The following is a 16,189-nucleotide window of genomic DNA, read 5'->3' on the forward strand; positions in this document are numbered from 1 at the left end:
CTCTGTCTGGACCACGGGGTCTCCGGCCACACCTGTCTGTCCACAGCACCAGCTCCGGCCCACAGGAGAAGGCTGGCATTCTTTAACCGCCCCACGAGTCTGCCGCACCCTCGGTGTGGGTCGTCCCCATCGAGCTCCTCTGAGTCCTGGTCCTCACGTCACGATGCTGAGAGGGAATGGAGTTCTGAGGAGTGACAGGTCCCTGAGACGCGGCAACACGGCACTGGGGGAGTGAGTCCTACCCTGTGCACTGTGCAGTCACAAGGACGCAGAGCAGCCTGGCCGCTCGTCTCTCCGTCTCGCACAGGCGACCTCTCCCCGTGCATCTGCTCCCGCCTCTGCGAGGTGACTGGGGTCAGGCCTTGCCAAGGGCCACGCCCAGGCATCAGAATCACAAGTCAAACAGAACTTCTTTCTCTCATAAATGACGCAGCCTCTGGTATTTTGTCACAGTCACAGAAAGTGGACAAACGGAAAACCCCTACATCAGCCCCCCTTCACCAAACACCCCATGGTCTCCCCACAGCCTCCTCCTCGCTCGCTGCAGACTGAGCGCCAGGAACCACTGTGCCGCTGTCCACTTCCCCGCTGCCCCTGCCCGTTCTCTGAGGTCCCTCAGCCCTGTGGACCCCCCCTCCGTGGCCCCCACGCCCTTCCCTTTCCTCCAGGCCTCTCGTGGTCACATACACAGGACGGTACCTGCTCCTCGGCAGAGTGTGGCCTGTGATGTGTGACTGCGGCCCTCGGTGCGGCCAAGCTGAGGGCATCCCCCAAAGCATTCCTGACGCCTGCTGCCCAGCCCGACCCCGTACATGTGAGACGCAGAGAACAGGGTCAGCCAAGGAGAACATGGTATCTGGGGAGCGTGTCCGTGTCTGTTCCATGTCCCACTGGTGCCGAAGCATGGCTCACGCTGCATTTCTGAAGGAACAGTCTAGATTTTTCCTGAGCCCAAAACTAGAACAACAAGGTCAGCACGGCCTTTACAGGACAGCAACCAGACCCCAGGGGAAACACTGTTGGTTCAGCACCCACAAGTTTCTAAAAGGGGGAAAACGAAAAGATCCACGTCTTCAGTTTCTTCAAAGGCTTATTTGTTGATTTAAACTAGAGAGGAAGTCAGACCAACCCCTCAGCTCCCGGCAGACAGCGGGAAGTGCTGCAGGAGGCGTCCACACCATTGCTGCTTTGTTGAAAGGGCTGCGGAGTAGAAAAGCGAACGTGACGTGATCATCCCACAATCCTAGCACGCATGGCACTGGCACACTGCGCCCCACAGATCTCATATATAGGAGGGCACGTCAAAGTCTGTGGAGAATACAATGAAAGGTAAGCTTATTTTGGTGCAAAAAATTTTTATATTCATGCATGCGTTTTTCATCATAGGTACTTTTCATGAGCTTTTTTGAAGACCCAGCATATGCCTGGATTTTAAAAACTGTTTAAAATAAGGTGCTCTTTTAATTCCATTTTCCACCAACAATCTGAAGTACCTTGGCCAATTCAAATAATGACAATTACATTTATGGTACTGCACTAAGCAGGCAGAAAAAGCCTGGAGGTTCCCAGCAGGAGCCACACCTCCGTCCGCTAAGCCTGCCCTGCTCAAGGCCAGTGTGTGTGGCTTGGCCTTGTCCCTCGGTTAAGGTCCTGTTCGGCAGGAAGTCAGAAATCAGCCTGCGTGTGTGTGAGGGGCCTGAGAAGCTCCCCTTGGACGCAGCCCGGAACTCACAAAGTCCTGCCAGGACCCAGTACCCTCCAGGTGGTCTCGGCCCTTCCCCCAGGGGAGCTCCCCAGGACAACCCTCTCTCCTCACCCCCGAATGGGCTACCTGGCCCAATGACACGGAGCAGTCAAACCTGCACAGCCTTGCTTGAAGGCAGGTGCCCCAGGGGAAGCCCCTCTGTCCCAGTGCCGGGGGCTCCCCAGTCTGATGGCACCGATGGCACTGGGTGTAACACCTGCGAGGAATTTTCCCAATTCACACTCAGCAAACCCTTTGTCCTGGAGGATAAGAGGGAGAGGGGAGAGAAACAGCGGGAAGACTTAGACCCATCTCCTTAGAAACCCCAGTCTGAACACAGACTGCGCGCTCAGCTCGCTGCTCTCTGCTGGGCCGCCCGCCTGGCCTGCCAGGGGCATTGTCTCCATTTAACCATGTGACCTGAGGGATGGGGCGCTCTCTCTGTCCCTTCTGTTCTGACGGATGACGTATCCCCAGTAAACCACGCTGCCCTGCTCTCTGTCTCACACCTGAATTTCCTGCATGAAGACAAGAACCCCACACACTCATCTCTGCTAACAGACACAGGCTGAGCCGGAGCTGTGCACGCCTCTCTCAGAAACAGTCTAGGATAAGCCACACGGCACGAGAGGTAGAGTCTATCAAGCTGGCAAGACGCCGCCATGGAGGCTTTGGCATCGACCACCCAGAGGCTACGCAGAGGCCAGAGGTGTAACCATGAGGCATGTTTCCAGTCGAGAAAGCCATCCACTGGCAACCAAACACTCAATCTTCCAGGGTTCCACTGAGTGAAGAGTCTGCCGCAGATTTCAGTCCGGGACCCGTGAAGACTCCAGTGTGTTAAAATAAAGCCTGTCAATTTTTAGTGCCCCTCTGGGGCTCCTGTGGGCATGTGTTTGATAACCATCATCTTGCAAGATGGTGCAGCCTGACCCCATCTAGTAGGAAAGCATAATCCTACCAGCCAGAGCCGCCAGCCACGACGCTCTGAACGACCCTAACAGGTGCCTGTTAGCCGAATGCTTAGCATGCAGGCAAAATTCCAGCACAAGTGCCCAGGCTACCCCAGAAAGAAGGGGGCGTTCCCAGGCTACCCCAGAAAGAACAGGGCATTTTCCCAACGGGGTCACCAGTCTCCCTGGGTCTCCCCGGGTCTGAAGGCTCCTGCGTACCTTCTTTCAACTCCACTTTCCTCAAGATTCTGACCCTGCAAAGTCAGCCCTTGTACAACTTGCTCATGTCCTGGGGCCGGTGCTGTGGTGCAGTGGGCTGATGCACTGGCTTGAGGTGCTGGTGTCCCATGTGGGCGCTGGTTCAAGACCCAGCTGCTCCACTTCCCATCCAGCTCTCTTCTATGGCCTGAGAAAGCAGTGGAGGATGGCCCAAATCCTTGGAACCCTGCACCCACGTGGGAGACTGGGAAGAAGCTCCTGGCTTCGGATTGGTGCAGATCCGGCTGTTGCGGCTGAGTTGGGGGGTGAGCCAGCAGATGGAGGACCTCTCTCTCTTTCTCTCTCTCTCTCTGCATCTCCTTTCGCTGTGTAATTCTAACTTTCAAATAGATAAATAAATCTTTAAAAAACAAAAGGAAAGAACTTGTTAATGTCCTGGGCAGCTCTGAACTGAGAGCAGAGGTGGAGAGAGCTAACGGCGGGCTCAGTCCCAGTCACAGCAGTGGACAGTGGACAGTGGAAGTGGAAGCAAGTGTATTTCACTGCTGATGCTTGGTGTCTAGGGGCCAGGGCAGTGGCACTGCGGGCTAAGCCTCCACTTCAACATTGGCTCCTGTATCAGAGTGACGGGGAAAGGCCCGAATGCTGCACTTCCTATGCATCTCCCTTTAACGTGCCCAGGAGGCAGCAGGTGACGGTGCAAGTACTTAGTCCCCTGCCACTCATGTGGGAACCCAGGATGGAGTCCCAGGCTCCTGGCTTTAGCCTGGCCATTGATTGCAGCCATCTGGGGAGTGAACCAGCAGATGGAAGCTCTCTCTCACTTGCTCTCTCTTCCCTGACACTTCCTCTCTGTAAATCTGATCTTCAAATAAAATAAAGAAATATTTTTTAAAAATTTCTGTCTGACCAGCTAGGAAAGATCCAAAGTTTTATCCTGTAGGAGACATCTCCATTCATCTGTGGTTTGTGCAATCATTAGTCAAACTGTGGGGTTACTTACCAACACCTATAAAACGTGAAAACCTAGAGCATTTTTCTTCAGCTCGCCACCCTGCTCCAGGGCCCCCTGCCCTGGGTGTCACGGTGGCCAGCACAGGGTGTGATAACACGATGCCTGCTAAGTGGACAGAACCACACCCTCATCCTCCTGCTGCTATGTGTGAACTCTCACAAATCCCACCAGGTGCTTCCCGTAGCCATCACGACCTGAACCGGTCATTGTAGACAGCGCCTCTCACAGTCGCCGGCTCTGTCAAGAGGACGTCTACACTGCACGAATCCCTACAACGCTCTAGGGAAATATGTGCTTAAAAAAATCTACACATAGATTCAATACACGTTTTGCACCACCATAAACTCAGCTTTTAGTTCCATTTTCTGGCACCTTTTTGAAGCCCTCCATATATATCTGTATCTAGAACATGATTTTAAATGCTCTGATTGGCAGAAATTTATTTATAGAAACATGTAACTGACATGTAATCACACATGTTGACTTTATAGATAAGCTTTGTATCACGTTAATAGGTACCTGGAAAATTAGGGGAAAGAGTCAAAATCCATAGAATCTGAATCACAATTACTTAATGGTCAATTAATTATGAATTTAAATCACTTGTGTCTGGAATTGAAGAGCAGCTAGCCTCCCGGCTCTCTCTCCTCGGCCCACGGTTACGTTACAGTTGAACCATCAGTTCTTCACTTTCATTGGTCGACAAACAGGAAAACAAGGTGCAGAAAACGCACCTTCACTGTCCCCCAGAGTGACCGCCCGGCTGCTGCTGGCCACCCGCTGGGTCTCAGCGGCAGCGCCTGCTCAGGGCCCCCGAGCCTGGTGCCTCCCTGCACCTGGCACAGACGCTGGGCTCCGGCACAGCTCCAAGGGCACGGACTGGGAGATGAGTGGCAGGCAGGCAGGCAGCTGCGGGCCAGCAGAGGCATGTGCATTTGCATATAAAGGGATGGTCTGAGTGACAAAGCACGGGGACCCTGCCTCCACTTCTCTGAGAGCCTGCCCACCCCTGCGCGTGGGGGCCGTGCAGTCTCCCGTGGCAGATGCCGGCGGGCCGGAGGGGACCGCTTTTCACTTGCAGCCGTGGGTGTCTGAGAACTGGTATATCCGATGAGGCAAGCGGCCGGTGTCAACAGCCCCAGGGCCCATGACAGACGCACACGCTGTGTCCCCTGTGTGCTCCTGCGTGTGCCCGAGCTCCAGGTGACCGCGTCGCGTCCGGAGGGAAAGGCTGCACCCACCCAGGCCTTCCCGCCCTCACTGCACACGGGGGCTGCGGATTCCCCTGCGTCGGCCCAGACCCTCCCCTAAAAAGCTGCACCTTGCTGACGCCAGAAGCCTCGAGCTTCCAGCTAGGTCCCTCGGGCAAACCTTGGCCCTCTCCCAGGTGCCCGATGCCCATCTACCTGGCCAGCGGCGTCGCCATGACAATCATGAGCTCAAGGTGTCCACTCTACGGCACTGGGGCGGTACTTCCTGCTCAGTGTTTTGCCAACAAATGACATTTGGGAAGACGGATCCTTGTGAAGCCACCTAGGTTAGAGCAGAAGCGTCACACCTGTGGCAGGTGGCAGCCGACCATTCAGTCACGCGCTGTGTAACTGGGGCTGCCTGAAGCAGACCGGGTCTCGGGGAGCCTTCCTGTCAGGGGACTTCAGGGTGACAGCGGGCTCGGCTCCACGGTGCCTGGTGTTCCCCTGACTCTACACTGGAGACACAGCGATCACCTGGGGCGGCAGCCACCACCCAGCATGGCCGGGGAGCGCTCAGCTGGGAGCGGGAGGGCCTGAGAGCTGAGTTCAAACACTTCCCATACAGCCTGTGCGCCCCATAAAACCCGAGTCCGTTCTCAGTGACGGCAATCCAGCAGGTATTGGTAAATGAGGTACTGACTGTCGGACACGCAGAAAGCAGTAGCTGAAGCAGGAACCCTGCTGCTACCTAGGGGAAGTCACCGTGTAGGTGCTGGGAGCAGCAGACACAGGCCTTGCCCCGGGCACTCTCTGGGTTTCCATCGTTGCGCTGTGCCTTGGGAAGTCTGAAAGATCGGATACCTTTACACAGCCAGGTAAGTAAGACCTCAGGCTGCTATCGTCATGTTTAGCACTGGGCACTCAGTCCATTCAGGAATTCTACAGGCTTTTAACTGCGCTAATATTAAAACACAAATGAAACACGGTTTACCGAACATCTTTCATTTAATTAGTCTTTACACTGGAAGCCCTTGAGGAAACAGGAGTTTCTTCTACCAGGCTTAGAACTGGGCTAAACACCATAAATTCAACCTCCTCTAAAGCTGCTTTTAATAACACCCCAAATCCTTTCTTACTACATCCTAATGCAACAACCAGTTACTGTGGTCCTACACTCAGCAAGGGTGTTTGAGAAAGAAACAAGAAAAAAATATCCGTAACCACTCAAATCCCTCCATCAACCCTGCTCACTACGCGTCAGCTATGAATAGCCATCATCTTTGTCAATTAGTTTTTTCCTACAATAACCAAGTGAATAGCAACAGATTCCAAAGAAAGACCCTGTAGGCTTGGCCTGCAGGAATCGCAGTCCCCAGGTAAGAGAGGCATCAGTGTGTGATCACTCTGCAGCTGGGGCCAGCAGGACCTGTGCGGACGAGGACGGGGATTCTGGATCAAAAGTCAGAATTAACTGGCTGCCCCTTAGCCAGGGTACCTGCCACAGGTTAGCTTGGGATTCAGAAGCAGTGCAGCCTGAGTGGCCAACGTAATCCTGCTTACTATTAACTGGGAGACAGCAGCTGCAGTCTCACGTCAGAGACAACGCCATTCAGCACATGTGGACGTGGGATCTAAAACCAGCTCCGAGAGGGTCGACGGCCCACCCTGCAGAGCTGCAGCCTAAATCAGAGATCGCCACACCCACGCCGCTGTCAGGGGCACGAGGGTGCCTGCTACAACCTTGCTGTTGGGTGCGACTGCTGTTTCCTGTACTCCCCCGGGTTTCGCAGAGGGCAAACGTTCCCACCTGAGCCAGAAATCCCCGGCTGCAGCTCTCCTGTAGACGTGCCTTCCCTGCCAACAGACACACGCGTGCTATGGAACCCTAACGCATGTGAACAATGACGCCTTTATTTTTTTCCACCAAGTAAAACTTTTTTTTTTTTTTTTTTTAAAAAAAGCAAGTCTTAGTTTGACGGCAACACAGAGAGGTAGAGACCCAAAATTGGCAACAGAATGCCAATTCCATGGCTGGAGGACTGTGACACACATTCATATGGATTAACCCAAGAATCACAAGGACTATTCAAAAAGTCCATGGAAAAGTGGAATCAGGAGGCGAGTCTATGTGGGTGCCAAAGTAGCAGGAGAACATGTGCTGGTTGGCCGATTTGCTTTTGAAGAAAAAAATCACTTGTAACAAACTGAAAGTGTCCTAAACTCAAAATTACATTGTCTCCACTTACTAACTTTAAATCCTGCCAGCAATTTTTGGGGAAACAAAGAATGTAACTTTCACTATGAGTATTGTGCAGAATACAAAAATCCGGCAGATCTTTCCCTCTACCACGGCACATCGGAGCACAGTGAATTTACTTAGAGTCTTGATAGGCATATTTTTTTTTGACAGGCAGAGTGGACAGTGAAAGAGAGAGAGACAGAGAGAAAGGTCTTCCTTTTCTGTTGGTTCACCCTCCAATGGCCGCTGTGGCCGGTGCACTGAGATGATCCGAAGCCAGGAGCCAGGTGCCTCTCCTGGTCTCCCATGGGGTGCAGGGCCCAAGTACTTGGGCCATCCTCCACTGCCTTCCCGGGCCACAGCAGAGAGCTGGACTAGAAGAGGAGCAACTAGGACAGAATCCGGTACCCCAACCAGGACTAGAACCCGAGGTGCCAGTGCCACAGGTGGAGGATTAGCCTAGTGAGCCGCGGCGCCGGCCGATAGGCACACTGTTGATTCCTCTTGCTAAATTAACCGTGGTTTGTGAAAAAAGACATCCAACAATGCAGGATGCAGAACCGCTTGTCAGCGACTGGGGCTTCCTCGCTGACTTGAACATCTGCCAGGAGGGGTGTCCCGTTACGTAGCGTTAATTAGGATGGAATTACACCATGCATGACCGTGGCCGCTGTGTTCTTCACCACAGACTCCTGAACCCCTCAGCCAGGGCTGCAGAACTGTGTGGGTGCATGGCACGGTCTTGTGCTGCTGCAGTACCTCTCCATGTTGGATGACGTGCAGGATGGACAGGGATGGCGACCACTAGGCCAGCTCTGACGAGGCGATCCAGCTGCTGGGACACACCCCCGAGGAAGCAGAGCCCGGAGGTCAGCTGCCCGCACGGCACGGGCGTTTCCCCAGCCTCCCTGATGGATCTGAGAAGTGAGAACGCAGGACAAGCACAGAGGAGCAGCAGGAGTTTGGCTTCTCTGCTGTGATGACAGCTCACGGCCACCGCATCTGCATCACCTACGGAGAGTCTGCAGATCTGAGCGCCGAGTAATGGTGGAATCCAGTGCAGAACAGGGACTGACGTTGCTGCGTCTTTACCGGGCACGCCTGTGTGGGTGGATGCTCAGGTCTCGGTGTGGAGACACCTCTAAAGAGCCTAATAGATTTATCCACAAATATCACTTGAAACGGAAACGTCAGGTTCTTTGCCTCGAGCACCTCTGTCCCGGCGTAACCAATGATCAAGATCCCGGCAACGCAGGTGCAGTGAACAGCAGAGAACAGCTGAGCACAGGGGACTGGAACCCACCACTGCTGCCGCGTGAATAAGGCTTTGGCTCACGGAGGCTTTGGCTTCCTCCCAAAGACACAGCGGCCGGCACCGAGAGGGCAGAAATGACACAATCACAGTGAGCAGAGGTGGGACCTCGGGGGAGGCCTCAGTCACAGGGGAAGTAGTCACCCTAGGAAGTAGTCCTGGAGGAGGAGCCCCTGAGCAGGCCCTGGCCGCTCCCTCTGCTGGCTGGCCTGCCGCCTCACCAGAATCCCAACCAACGAGGTCTTGGGCTTGAACTTCAAGAGCCACAGGGCAAAACCAACCTGGCTCCTTCCTGTTGCCTGTATCAGGCCCCAAGTTACAGAGAGGAAGCACTGAGACACCCTGGCAGCCTTGCCACTGCACGGATCCTGCTCCGTACATAACGTGGTGGTCTCAGCCCGGCGCTGTCTCCAGCTCCCAGGACACCATCCATAAACAAGGCAGGACCCCCATGGCGCCCCTAGTCCCAGCCCCACTCTCAACTCAGCACCTCAGGGAATGCGAGGATGTGAGAGGCAGCCTCACCTTCTGAGACCTTTGTAATCTATTCGGAAAACAGCACAGCAACACGAACTCTTACTTCCTGTCTCCAGGAGTTGCCTTCCAGGGCACTTCCTGTAAATGGTTTCATGAAGAATGCAGCCTTTGGTGATTCCGCTCGGTGAGCAGAGTGTTGCCAGGGCTCGCCGTGTCCTTTCCATCGCTGAACACTATCCATGCATCCACACAGACACACGCTGTGCACTGGCTACCCCGATGGACATCCGGGCTGATTCCACTTTCCGGCCGTTAGGAGCCACACTGCCACGACCAGCGGGCTCTGGTTTTGGCGTCCGTGCATTTTCTCACTTCTCTTGGATCTACGCTAGGAGAATTGCTCATTGAAATATCCCAATATTTCCTAATTTTGAAGAAACGCCAGGATGCTTACCAAACCAGCTGCATCACCCTGCATTCCCAGCAGCGGTGACCAAAGGTCCCAGCCCCTCTGCAGCCTCACCCGCCCCTACAGCGGTCGTCTTGTTACAGCCATCCCGGTGGGCGTGCGGGGGTCGTCTTGTTACAGCCATCCCGGTGGGCTGCGAGGGTCGTCTAGTTACAGCCATCCCGGTGGGCTGCGAGGCCGCGCTGAGGTTTACAGAGCCGACTGCCTGCTGCAGCAGCGCTTTCCACAGCCACGGCGGCTTCTGGGGCACCTGCATACGTCTACGGGCACAAAAACATGCTCAAAGTCTTTGCCCGTTTCCAGTGGTTATTTTTCTGTGGTTGAATTGTAAGAGTTCCCTACACTCACACAATCTCAGTGCAACTCCCTTATCAGGGTACATGCATACATTTTTTTTCAGCTCCTTGAGTTGTTTCTTTACTTCCTGAATGAGCATAACACAACTGCTCCTTCTGTCACCTGTACTGGGCAGACCTAAGCAACCACTGCCTCCCAGGGGTGGGGACCTCCGGCCCCCGGCTGTATGAAGCCCCCGGATTCACCAGGTCTGGCCCAGCCCAGGCAGTCGTGGGCAGGACTCGAAATTCAATAAATCTTCAGCAGGCTAATTTTTCAGTTGGTAAACTTTTAAAGATTTATTTATTCATTTGGAAACCAGAGTAACATAGAGAGGGAGACAAAGACTGGTCTTCCATCTGCTGGTTCACTCCCCAAATGGCCCCAGTGCTGAGGCTGGGCCAGGCTGAAACCAGGAGCCTGGGACACCATCTGGGTCTCCCAACTTGGGGCAGGGGCACGAGCACTCAGCCATCTTCTGCTGCCTCTCAGGCACATTCGCAGGGAGCTGGATCCGAAGTGGAGCAGCCAGGACTCGCATGGACTGTGCACATCACAGGAGGCGACTTCACCCACAATGCCAGCCCCAAGTTGGCGATGTTGTGTAGCCCACAAATGATGTTATAAATATGCCAAAGGCCCCTGGCTGAGAAAAGCTCCCGCACCCCTGAGCCCTAACCCGGGTCATGAAGATGTCCTCCTACAATTCCTTCCCAGAGTGTCAGCTTGGATATCTGGGTGATTTACGGTTACTATTCGTGTATGGTGTGAGGTGGGGCTTGGGACATGCTGGGTTTTACATCAGAGGAAAAGAGGAAGCAGTCATTGCAAATGGGAAGTGTAAATCTAAAACACAGGAACTTCTAGAGGAAGAACAACTTGTCTCTCTGACCTCCCACTTCCATCGGCACAAACTTGCACCAGACACCCCCAGACCGGCGTCAAGGGTGCTTTCACGCTGTGGCATGAGGAAGGCATCACAGCGGGACACAGAGTATTCCTGCAGCCACGCGTGTCGGGGACCACACAGACCTCTGCAGGCAGGGAGACAGGGCGGGGCCACTCAGCGGGGGGACTGCTCCCCCACCCAGCCTTGTTACTGTGGCTCCGAGGCAGCGTTTCTATGCGTCCAGACTGTCCTTTCTACCTATGGAAAGAAACACGCGCTGTCTGACTTTGTTCTCTAAGCAGGGTATCGGGAACAGCGAGTTCTAATGACTGCTTTCTCCCGAGCACTCTCTTCGCACCCTTAAGACATATACTTAGCATGAGGTCAATAACGAACAAAACCTCCCAGTTGTTAGCACTGTAGCAGTCGGCACTATTGAGCCCTGCCTAAGGCAGAGTCCTGTTTCCAGCTCATCTCCACCTCCCACGCTGCCGATGATCAAAGGGAGGTTTAGAGAGGTGAACCGGCGTGCTGTGACCGACTGTTGTGGCTGACATGTTGTGTGACTGACGTGTTGTAGCTAGCATGTTGTAAGTGGCTGTTGTAACTTGTGACTGCTGTAGCTGACTTGCAACTGACATGCTGTGACTGGCTGTTGTAACTGGCTGTGTGACTGATGTGTCTGTGTGGCTGACATGTTGTAGCTGTGACTGGCTGTTGTCGCTGTGGTTGACATGTTGTGACTATTGGAACTGACGTAGTGTGTGTGACGTGTCATGACTGAAATGTTGTGAATGACCTTAGCTAACAGCGGCCAGGAGGCCACGCACAGCTGCGTCTCCAATGCCCACTGCTTCCTGGTGAGCCCTGCATGTCTCCTGGCTCTCCCAGATCTCCTGATATTTCTGAAGGCAGAAATCCACAGAGGGCCCCCGGCCTGCCCCGACCCTTTCTCATTTAACATCCTGAGCGTTTTCAAAGACACATCTTGGACCAGGGATGCCCGGGGACCACCTGTACCAGAAGTCTCCTCCAGGACTTCTCACCTCAGTGGGAGAACCACAGCGTCCCCACCCATGTGAATGACCCCCAGCAGGTGGTGCCGGGTTTCCACTGGGCCATGCGCGATTTCTGGGTGCAGAGGCAATCCCACACGGGAGGAGCCAGGGAAACCCAGCCAGGAGGGAAGGGAGCGTGGGGCTTGAGTGGGAGTAGGCGCCCCTGCCCAGGCTGGCTGGAGCCGGCTGGGGCTGGCTGGGGCTGGCTGGGGCTGACAGGGGTCCTGCAGGAGTGGAGTTGGGTCAGCACACAGCTACCGTACCCGGCTGACCACTCATTGAAACTCCTGTTCTGAACATGGAGAAGCCAACATTTTCCCAGATGATCAGAGGAAGTTGAAAGAAAACCAGAAAGAATTAGAGGTAAGAAGAAATTTATCACAGGGAAATAAATAGAAGCCTGACATGAATATGTCAAAGCAAATCACATTAACTTTAAGGCCCACATTTCTGAAAAATGCCATCTTTTACTGGGGAACATTTGATGGTTTAAGACCCAGCTCAAAACAATCATAAAAAATAATGTTTAAATCAGGTTGAAATCTGAATAATGATTCTGAGTCGGAAGTAAATAAGCAAAGCAGTTGTAAATTATCTAGCATGATTAAAGCAAAAACAAAGCCTTCATTGTATTATCATTTATTGTTGCTATGGGCCTAAGTGAAAGACCCTTGAAGGGAGAGAGGACAGCAAGGCTCCCGGGGAGGTTGTCTACAGACCCTGCGCCTCCACAAACACACAGGACACGATGCGATGCCCAGGCGGCCCAGCACAGCCCAGTGACCACAGCAGACTGTGGCATAGCCGGGCCTGGTAACAGTTCTGCAACAGCCAGAGACACCCACCAAGCAAGCAAGCCCAAGCAGGAAAGTAACATCCCCCTCACCGAGAAACACCCGACTGGGTCCTGCAAGTGTCCGGACACTGTCTCTATCACTGGGACACAAAGATCTGGAACCTTTTCTATGTGCGCACGCAGGGTTGGGGAGCCCTAGTGTGAAGCCTCAGCCAAAACAGAGGGCATCCAGATCCAGACAGGTTACAACGCAAACCACCAGCCTTCCACCTGCGGCATCGCAGCCAGACAAAGGGGGCAGCACTGGCCAGCTCAGGGCTTCTCAGCACACACGGAGGGCTGAGGCTGAGCCCTGTGGCGTCCACAGGCAGCCCGCGGGCACCCAGGGCCACTCCTGCACCTGCTCTGTGGCGCCGTCTGCAGGGCATGCCCCGCACCCCACTCCTCTCAGCACCTTTGCAGAGAAACGGTCAGCACTGGTGTTGGTCCTGGGCGCTAAGCAAAGCCGCACTCACCCAGCACCGCCGGGGAAAGCACCCTGCCACGAGGCCAGGGGTCACACCAGGGTCCCAGCTCTGCCGCGCCACCCGCTTCATCAAAAGTGGCGAGCCCTGGGACTTGCTGCTAGAAACACGTGCATCAGAGGGCACTCACAAAGTTCATGGAAATGGAATTAAATGATGTTTACTTGGGGGAAATATTTTCGAAATCCACTCACATGAAACGTGGATCATGAAAAACCTGCATAGCCTTCAAAACCTTTGGCAAGGTAAGCATCGTCCTCGGGGAAGCGGCCGCAGCGCTCCTGTCCAGGGCAGAGCTGCAGGCACCCAACACTCAGCAGGTCCACGAGGTCACGAGGTCACGAGGTCACAGTGCCGTGAGCCTCAGGACACAGGTGTAGCACTCACGTTCTAAAAGGAACTTAGGAAAGAATTCGCACACCACGTCACCGTAGACCCTGTCTTAAAATCTCAGTGTGCACTTAAAATGTAGGTGTGCGTATTACACACATGCACACACACACACACACACGTGAGCAACAGAAACAAACAGGACTCTCACCTGGAGGCCCATCCTCCAAACCCAGCAACAGCCGGGACTGGCCTGGGCCGATGCTGAGAGCCAGGACCCTTCCAGGGGCTCCCACAGGGGCCGCAGGGACCCGAGCAGGCTGCCCCTCCCCCAGGCTGTGCACCAGCAGGCCCCTGGAGCCAACAGCCCCAGCCAGGACTCAACCCTGGCTCTCAGAGGTGGGACGCGGGTGTCACAGGGGGGTCCTTACCTGGGGCCAGGCTTCTCTGCTGGAATCCAGCGTGCAGCCTCTCCCTGCAACGCCCCCTCCTTGCCCTTCCCAGGCTGCTTTGCGCGTCCATGAAAGTCAGCTGGGAAGAACCTGTGCCGGGAGCCCCCGTCGGCGGGGGCGGCAGAGATGCAGCCTGTTCCGGACCCGGACCTCCCCGAGAGGGGCACCGACACGGCTCGTTCTCCATTTTCTCTCCACTCGCAGCATTCAGCAGGCGCTCAGACATTTAGGCGTTGCATTATTTTGCACATATTTAGACTGGTGCCAAACGTTAACAGAGGATCCACAGCTGCCTAAGTTTCTTTACACATTTTATTTATTAAGCCAAGGGGCCAATCCCCCTGTGCATGGGCGCTTCTCCTGGCCGCTCTGTGGAGAGGTGCTGCAATGTCTGGGGCTCCTGCACCGGAAATGCATCCCAGAGACAAACGGGGTTTGTACGTAACTGACAGGAGTTCACAGGGACGGGATCAGACGGCAGGAAACCACTTTCGGAGGTGACAGCCACAAGGCCCTGATGTGTGACAGCGAGGGCGGCGTCCACGGTGGGACAGGTGAGCTCACCGGGCACCAGGCCTGCCCTGCAGTTAAGGAAGATGGCGAGAGTAGCCCTATCGCAGGTGCACTGGGGCCCATGGGGTGACAGAGGACGACAAAGCCCTGGGGACACGCGGGCCTCAGCCCACAGGTGTGCACTCGGGCACACCCGTCAAGGTCCCAGCAGCCGACCCTGTGTTTAGACGTGGGAAGGAAGTGGAGGAAGCCAGATGCAGTCTCGCGCAGGACCCTGAAGGAGTGGGCTGGGGGCGGGGGCAGGAAGATGTGTTTTTCTGAACGTGGCCGGGTGCCTCTGCCATCCAAGAGCAGCGTGGTTGTTTGCAGAGAGCCACGGCTTCATGGCTGCCTGGCACCAGGCGTGGTCATCCCAGGAGCCCAGGGGCAGTGAGCCACACAACCTGCTGCCACAGGGCGGGGCCTGACCAGGCAAAGTGCTGAGACCAGGCCATGGGGGCTGTGTGCGGCCTGGACCTGCCGGGCACCACATCATCTAGGAGTGAACCACGGTGACTCTGCAGCACCGTGGGCGAGCGTGTCAGCAAGGAGCTGGGCCACCCGTGGGAAGGCTGACACAGCCACAGAACCCAGAGAGACCTGCGCAACCGAGGCTGCAAGGGCCAGGCAGACCACAGCCATGCTCTCCTGAGACCAAGGGCCAAGGCCGCCCCGTCCACACCAGGCTCAGGCCTGTCCCAGACCTCGGTGGACGGCAATCCAGGCTACCGGAACCAGAGGAAGAGAGCAAGGCGCCAGTGAGTCGCTTCTTTTATACGAATCCAAACACCACAGGCCGGCTCGGGGGTTTGGACAGACACGTCTGTAAAAAAGGTGAGCATACAAGAATAAGAAGAAAACGCTCCATGGGGGACAGTGCAGAGCTCCGAGGGGCGGGAGCCAGGGGCCGGCGGCAGGCGGCCGTCTGTGCAGCAGGGTCAGCACCAGTGCATCTGCAACCAGAGCGGGGCTGACGCCGACACAGCAGACGGTGAAGACAGGGGTAGGGCCCGTGCCGCCCCCACCATCACACACACCTGTGGTCTGACGCCGACACAGCAGAGACGGTGAAGACAGGGGTAGGGCCCGTGCCGCCCCCACCATCACACACACCTGTGGTCTGACGCCGACACAGCAGAGACGGTGAAGACAGGGGTAGGGCCCGTGCCGCCCCCACCATCACACACACCTGTGGTCTGACGCCGACACAGCAGAGACAGCAAAGTCAGGGGTAAGGGCCTGTGCCGCCCCCACCATCACACACACCTGTGGTCTGACGCCGACACAGCAGAGACGGTGAAGACAGGGGTAGGACCCGTGCCACCCCCACCATCACACACACCTGTGATCTGACGCCGACACAGCAGATGGTGAAGTCAGGGCTAAGGGCCTGTGCCACCCCCACCATCACACACACCTGTGGTCTGATGCCGACACAGCAGAGACGGTGAAGTCAGGGGTAGGGCCCGTGCTGTCCCCACCATCACACACACCTGTGGTCTGACGCCGACACAGCAGAGACGGTGAAGACAGGGGTAGGGCCCGTGCCGCCCCACCATCACACACACCTGTGGTCTGATGCCGACACAGCAGAGACGGTGAAGACAGGGGTAGAGCCCGTGCCACCCCCA

At 55.5% G+C, this 16,189-nt stretch overlaps 1 protein-coding gene across 32 annotated transcripts in view; it reads right to left on the reverse strand.

Annotated features, from left to right (window-relative positions):
* Positions 1-16,189, reverse strand: part of CNTN4 (contactin 4) — a 730,703-nt gene that overhangs the window by 610,822 nt on the left and 103,692 nt on the right. Inside the window, exon 1 of one of the 32 annotated variants that reach the window (XM_089305701.1) lies at positions 5,338-5,362. The exons of the other annotated variants lie outside the window; for them this stretch is intronic. The gene's annotated coding sequence lies outside the window, so the exon portion shown is untranslated. Of the gene's footprint in view, positions 1-5,337; positions 5,363-16,189 lie in introns of those variants that run through there. 32 annotated transcript variants of the gene reach the window in all.

This window comes from Oryctolagus cuniculus, chromosome 10, assembly GCF_051225735.1.
Source record: "Oryctolagus cuniculus isolate XC-2025 breed Fujian yellow rabbit chromosome 10, ASM5122573v1, whole genome shotgun sequence".
Classification (NCBI taxonomy): Eukaryota; Metazoa; Chordata; class Mammalia; order Lagomorpha; family Leporidae; genus Oryctolagus; species Oryctolagus cuniculus.